Genomic DNA, 7,739 nt, shown 5'->3' on the forward strand with positions numbered 1-7,739 from the left:
CCTCATCCGCTTATCAAAAACCAAAACAAGCCCACATGTGGTGGCTCACACCTGTAATCCCAGCACTTTGGGAGGCTGAGGCAGGAGGATTGCTTGAGGCCAGGAGTTGAAGACCAATCTGGGCAACATAGCAAGACCCCTTCTCTATTTAAAAAAAAAAGGCAGAAACAAATAAATATGAAAAAATGCTAAATTTATTGAGCTATATAGTGTTTTCAGGATATATCTTTTATTATTTTGTATACATTTCAGTGTGCTCGATACATCTGATGCTCTTTAAAAAGCTTACTTTCTAAAATATGCAACTAATTGATACAAGTGTATCACATTCCATTTGAAAACTGGGTAAAAGAAATTAATGGATCATTCAATAACATGGAACTACAGATAAAAAAACATACAGATAAACGCATATTTATTTAATAAGTGTTTCTAATAATATTAAGATACTATTTTAGGCCGTGCTCTGTGCTTCACACCTGTAATCCCAGCACTTTGGGAGGTCTGGGTGGGAGGATCACTTGAAGCCAGAAGTTCTCAAAACCAGCTTGACAACAAAGCAAAATAAAAATAAATAAATAAATAAAAAATAATAAAAAATACTATTTTATAGTTATTTACTAAATAAATAGAAATTATAAAATATCAGCACTCTTGTACCTGAGAATGACAAAGTTTAAATGTTTTTGGTCACATTGTCAATTATCTTAGTTGTCCTGAGAAAAAAATATGATGAGCTATGAAATTACTGGGTATGATTTGGCACAATAATCTTACTCTCTGGAACATTCTCCAGGGAAATAAACATATTTAGAAGTTATTTATTTAAAAATATTTATAGTAATGCTATTTATGATTGCAAAAACAAAAATGCAGCAGGGAAAAACCCATATGACTAAGAATAGGAGATGGCAAGCAAAAACAGTCATATTATAACAGAAGTTCACTGCAGAGCTATAAAAATGTCAACTGTGGGGTTCATGCTGATGCATAAAAACATGAAATAAAATTAATTTTGTCAAGCTGAGTTATAAAAATGTCACTTTGAAAACCATGTTGATATATGGAAATATAAATTAAAATTAATTTGGAAAAGCAGCGCACAGCATTTCTTGATTTCTTTTCACTATGTGAAAACAACAATATTTGGCAAAGATAAGAAGAAAATTTGGTGGGAAGTACATAAACTGAATAGGATTCATTAGGTTCTTATTCATTTCTTTAATTTTGCCAAGGTTGACATATATTCTTCAATAAGACAAGACGACAGAGCTTTTAGCAGCAGCGTAATGATTTTGTGAATAAACAGACAGATCTGAGCCCACCTGGTGTGGTTAGTAAGTACTTGTCTTCTGACATTTCTCATTCTCCAGGCAGGTGACCACATGACAAACTGGGGAACCATATTTTCCCCACATGTTAAAATTTTTACAGCACTAACAGTTTTCTATCATCTTTCTTATTGTGGAAAGAATATGGCACTATACAATAAAATGTTAAATCCATTCATATAAGACTAACGTGAATAGTTTATAAAAATCATGTCACCAGGAGCCACAAAGCTGTATTTCATGAACAGCACCATGGGTCATTCTGTATCATAGCAGATGTTAATCTTCCACCTCAATCAAAATACACGAGTCAAAGGAACAAATAGCTCACGGACATTCTGGCTTCATCCACCAGCTACAACTCTTCTGTTATAAATGACTGCATGAATGAAATTACAGAGGAGGCAAAATTCTAACAGAAGGACAATATTAGAATAATAAAATTAGCTTTCTAGAGATAGACAAGATGTAAAACATAAATTTTCCAGAAGAACAAAATTATTTTTGAAGTTTCCAGTTTTATCTTAAAAGTCCAGGCATATTTTGCCTCTACTCCATAATATATCCATGTTTATTTTAATATAAAAATAATGTTTTAGATCATCAGCTAAATAATTTTAGTCTCCCTCCTGACAAAGCTAGAGAAGAACAGTATTTCATGAAGATGCTCATGAGTTTATATACTTTCAGCACATGGAAGCCCACTCCTGGAGGGGACAACCCCCCAATTTGAGAAGCATGGCACAAGAGTGGGAGCATTTGAATGACAACATTAGTCATGAAAGGACTTTGCTCATAAGATTGTTTCTGCACTTAAGCCTTTTTTCTTTTCCTGAGAAGAAAATGAAACCAGTAAATCTTTTCCAAGGTAAAGAATGTTTATATTTATTATTAGAAAACAGTTTGGACACAGTTTTGTAAATTGTTTTCCAAATGTTGAGTTGGACTTACACTTAGGGAAAAATAATATATAGTATTAACTTTTGCCTCATAATATTACACTCTTTGTTGACCTACAAAAATTGTATTTTGCCATCAAATAGCTGGTTATTTAAGACAGGATGTTCTCAAGGTTGGATTGTCCAGGCACAGTGGGAGGTCGAGGCAGAAGGATTACTTGAAGCCAGGAGTTTGAGATTGGCCTGGCCAACATAGTGAGACCCCCATCTCTGTAAAAAATTTAAAAATTAGCCAACCATGGTGGCAAGCACCTGTGATCCCAGCTACTAAGGAGGCTGAGGCAGGAGGGTTGTTTGAGCCCAGGAGTTGAGCTATGATCGAGCCACACTCCAGCCTCCCAACAGAGACAGACCGTCTCTAAAATAAAAAAAAAAAGTTGGATTGTCAGAAATCAATGAAACCTAATTGATAATATTGCAGAAAATCAGCAAAACCTAACAATATTGTAGAAAATATAAATAATATTTTTTTCCATTTTAAAAATAAGAAAAATGATGCTAACGGTGTGATGAGAGCTGATGTGAAGGTTGAGTGAAGCATTTAGAAGAAAGTGCTAAAGGGGCATTGACAATACGATGAAGGGCCAACATTAGACAATTGCAATTTGCATAGTTTGCTACTTAAAAATTCCCCTCAGAGTTTAATTTAAAGATGATAAAGAAGAAGCATCTGAATAAATGTTGACAGAGGCTCTATGAAGAAGATTATTGCACAAAATCTTAAAAATCTGATTAGAACATAGTCTGAGTATAGCAAAATACAACTATAGTGTAAGATCTTACCTACATGCTAAGTAGACAAGGGAGCAATTTTGTGATCACGAATCAGTGCAAGGTATTCTGGCTTATTAGTACTTGTCCACGTGAAAAATGTATGTTGATTATTAAGACTGTTAGTGATAACATAGGAGTCCCACATTTGGATTTCTGTTTGCCGTTTACTTCGGTGGTGGTTCATTTTCAGGTTTAAATCAGAGCCTGTTGAAGAAAGATGACAGCAGAAGACTATCCTCCAGATTGGAGGGCTGTAAGAGAAAACCGATGTGAGTATGGAGATGTATGCATTGAGTTGGAACCCAAGGTAAGATAATTTAAGATTCAAAAAGGGCAATCAGGCTGGGCGCAGTAGCTCACAACTGTAGTCCCAGCACTTTGGGAGGTCGAGGTGGGTGGATCACCTGAGGTCAGGAGTTCGAGACCAGCCTAACCAACATGCTGAAACCCCGTCTCTACTAAAAATACAAAAAATTAGCCAGGGGTGGTGGCGGGTGCCTGTAGTCCCAGCTACCCTGGAGGCTGAGGCACGAGAATCGCTTGAACCCAGGAGACAGAGGTTGCAGTGAGCCGAGATTGTGCCACTGCACTCCAGCCTGGGCGACAGAGTAAGACTTCATCTGAAGAAAAAAAAAAGAGGAATCAGACTTTGTTTTGGAAGGTGGAGATTATCATGTCTAGAGCTCTATATAATAGCTTCTGGGACACTCTACAGCCAGAGACAAAAGGGTTGGCACTTAACAGAGACAAAATTTAAAAGCAAAAGAAATAAAAGGTAGAAGGGAGGTGAAGGTAATTTACTAACCTGAGATGTAGGAGTTATGACCTCTGGAAGGAAGCTTGGTAAATGAAATTTTGATTAAAGAGGAGACTATAAATTCAGAAAAATAGGCTAGTTACTTGCATACATTTCACCATAGCAATGATAAGTGAAGGCAGGCAGAGAAAGTATGAAGATATAATAATGAAAGCATATATAAGAAATATTAAATTGATTCCTTAGAGTTGAATTGTAGATGAAGCAACACTTCTTGTATCATCCTTGCTATCTCCAATTATTTATTGAGAATGTGGTAATTGTCTGTCCTAGTAATTATCTGAATATGCCTACCTTTCTTTAGAGCCACTCTATGCATATGAACAGGGACTGAGTCTTGAAATCCTTCACACAGAAAGGATTAATTCATCTAGATCAAAGTGGTATTGATGAATGAACTTCCTCCACAGTATATTTGTGATGAGACTATACTCAGTTTCCAGTTGATCATGAAATGGGTTCAATTCCAGAAACTTTTTTGGAGACTTACGTTCAAAGAACTATGCAAAGTGTTGAAAGAGGGATAAAACCAAAAGCAAAGTCACTGAGTTCATCTTTGAAGTACCCATCCTGATCTAAACATCTCACGCTGAAACAAATTAAAGTGATAAGGCGGTTTTCTCCATGTCCTAGAAACACACATACAGACACAGACACACAGACACAGACACACACACACACACACACACACAGTGGAATGCAGAGGCTAAAACTATGCTCCCAGGAGTTTCTAGGTTCTGAAGTATCTAAGGTGAGTGGCAGTTCCATTCCTACCAAAGAGTATTTCACGATGGTGAAGGACTGGAGCCAGGCTCAATATCTAAAACTGGGGTTTGGGTGTTCTCTAATCTCTGAAAAGAGCCTGAAGATAGCAACTTTTGCTGCCAGGGAGTACCGCTGATATAAAGTGGTATTCTTGCTGTGCACTCAGAAAGAGAAAGGTACAGGGCCTGGGCCAAGTTCCTCACTGTCTTGATGACTGTTTCTGCAGAACTCTCAGTCTCATGGTAGATGGGAAGGCCAGAGCTGCCAATACAAGGTCTGAAGCCGGACCAGAAGGCAAGGGCCAGGAGAAGGCAAAAGAGGGAGAGGAGGGGAGCGGGAGAGAGAAAACAGCTCACTCCAAGGCCCCAGGACTATAAACACTAAGGAAAAACAAACAACAGTCAACAAATCAAAATGGGAAGGCAAATATAGAGCAATAAAGCACACATAAGAGAAGAAGATCAAAATGACTTTTAAACAAGTATGTTTAGGATTTTCCCAGAAATAAAGGAACAAACTCTATGAAACAAGTCGTTATGAAAGGAAAAAGAAAGTGACTTGTCTCAACAGAAGTTGAAAGAGCATCTGATAACATCCAAACATGTTTATGTAAAAACAAAAACCAAAAAAAAAAAAAACCTCAAAACAGTAATAAGAGATAATGGAACTTCCTTAACCTGGAAAAGGGTCTTTACCAGAGCCTGTAGTAAGCATGGTAACTTTAACACATTCCCATTAAAGTCAGGAGCAAAATAAGGCTGCCCACAATTCCCTACTATTCAATGGGTGCCAGAGGTTCATACACTACAGTTTTAAAATATTAGAAATTTGGCCAGGCACTGTGGCTCACGCCTGTAATCCCAGCACTCTGGGAGGCCAAGGTGAATGGATTGCTCGAGGCCCAGAGTTCGAGACCAGCCTGGCTAACATGGCCAAACCCTGTCTCTACAAAAAATACAAAAATTAGCCGGGTGTGGTAGCGCATGTCTGTAATCCCAGCTACTTAGGAGGCTGAGGCAGGAGAATCACTTGAACTCAGGAGGCGGAGTTTGCAGTGAGCCAAGATAGTGTCACTGCACTCCAGCCTGGGTGACAGAGTGAGACTCTGTCTCAAAATAAATACACGAATAAATAAAAATAAAAAAATGAAAATTAGGCTAGGTATGGTGGCTCACACTGTAATCCCAGCACTTTGGGAAGCAGAGGCCAGAGGATTGCCTGAGGCCATGAATTTGAGACCAGCCTGTGCAACAGAGCAAGACCATATCTCTACAAAAAATTTAAAAAATTAGCTGGACCTGGTAGCATGTGCCTGCAATAGTCTTAGCTACTCAAGAGGCTGAGGTGAGAGAACTGCTTGAGGTCAAGAGTTCAAAGTTGCGGTGAACTGTGATCATGCCACTGTACTCCAGCCTGGGTGACAGAGTGAGACCTTATCTCTAAAAAACAACAACACAACTTTAAGCGCCAAGACAAATGTGGTGGCTGAAATATTTCATGTGTAAAGCTCACAGCCTGCACCGTTGCTCCTGCCTGACCAGCTCCATTCGTTCTATTTCTCGCCCAACCACACCTACCGCGGAAGGGAAGTTTTGTCCCTGACGTTGCTGTTCTTTGGGTGTTTATAGTACAAGATCAAGAGGGCAGAGGGCGGGATACTGAAAGGGTCAGGCTGGAGGCAAAAAGCCGAGGCTGAGATTTCTTGAGGGATTGTTGATATCCACGGCAAGTGCTGACCTGGGAAAGAGAGGATAGAAGAGAAAAGAGGGAGGGAGAAAGGAGTGTTTCAGCTGGTTTGAAGGGCTGGCGTAGATGAACTATTTGAATCTCTTCAACTGTTCTTCCACAGATAAAAGAATGAAATTTGTTTTTAATTACTTCTACCGGTTGAATTCTTCTCCAATCCATTCTGAAACAAAAGTAGTTATGTGGGTGTTTAAGGTAAAAATGTTCACACAAAACTTTATGTCAGGCCGGGCACGGTGGCTCTCAACTGTAACTCCAGCACTTTGGGAGGCTGAGGAAGGTGAATCACCTGAGGTAAGGAGTTTGACAGCAGCCTGGCCAACATGGTGAAACCATGTCTCTACTAAAAATACAAAAGAATTAGCCAGGCATGTTGGTGCGGACCCGTAATCCCAGCTACTTGGGAGGCTGAGGCATGAGAATCGCTTGAACCTGGGACGCAAAGGTTGCAGTAAGCTGAGCTGGCTCCAGCCTGGGCGACAGTGAGACTCCATCTCAAAACAAACAAACAAACAAAACAAAAAAACCCAACTGTGTGTCAGGAGTGCTAATATAGCTCTGGAGAGATGATCAGGACCTGGTGTAGGTAATGGAGAGGAGAGCAGAATTTTTGTTTTAATAAAGTGGAGTGGGGAGAAAATGATTATGTAGAAAAATGTCAATAATGGTTGGCAATAGAGTGAACCGGCAGGGATCAGGGAGAAGGGAATGGCTGGGATGATGGTGGTCTCAAATAAGGGCAGGGGGAGGAGGAGGATGAAAGAAAGAAAAGGATCAGAGAGAAAAGAATGGAGGATTTGGATATGTCATATGCGGGGGGAAATGCATGCAGAATTAGCAGGCAGCAGGATGGAAATTTGAGTGTGCAACTGCAGAGAATGTCAGGGTAAGACATACAGATTTTGGAATAGAACAACAACAACAACAATCAACCAAACAGTTAATGTCATATCAATGGAACTGAAAGCTCAGGAAAAGAGCCCAGATTTAGAAGGAACAGAATGTTCTCAGCCAGTTGTTGAGGATAAATGGAAGAGAAGGAGGTCAGTGAGGGAGACTGAGAAGTGGTCAGAGAGGAAGGTGGGGAGTACAGCTGAGACTGCTCCACTAGTGGGAACTAGACAAGATGCTGGAGGCACATTTGGGGATGCCTACCATTCTCTATTCTGTTTATGCCAGGGGTGGGCATCCGTGACATTCTGAATGTGTGTCTCTGCCCATTTATGGATTAACAGTAGACACCTGAGTCATGCTGGGACCACTCATCTTTCCCAAGAACGAGAAACTGGAACTCAGTGAAGCAAATCAGTCTGTGAGGTGCTCGAACCGGGCCTGGGGTGGCTGGGC

Source organism: Theropithecus gelada, chromosome 18, assembly GCF_003255815.1.
Source record: "Theropithecus gelada isolate Dixy chromosome 18, Tgel_1.0, whole genome shotgun sequence".
Classification (NCBI taxonomy): domain Eukaryota; kingdom Metazoa; phylum Chordata; class Mammalia; order Primates; family Cercopithecidae; genus Theropithecus; species Theropithecus gelada.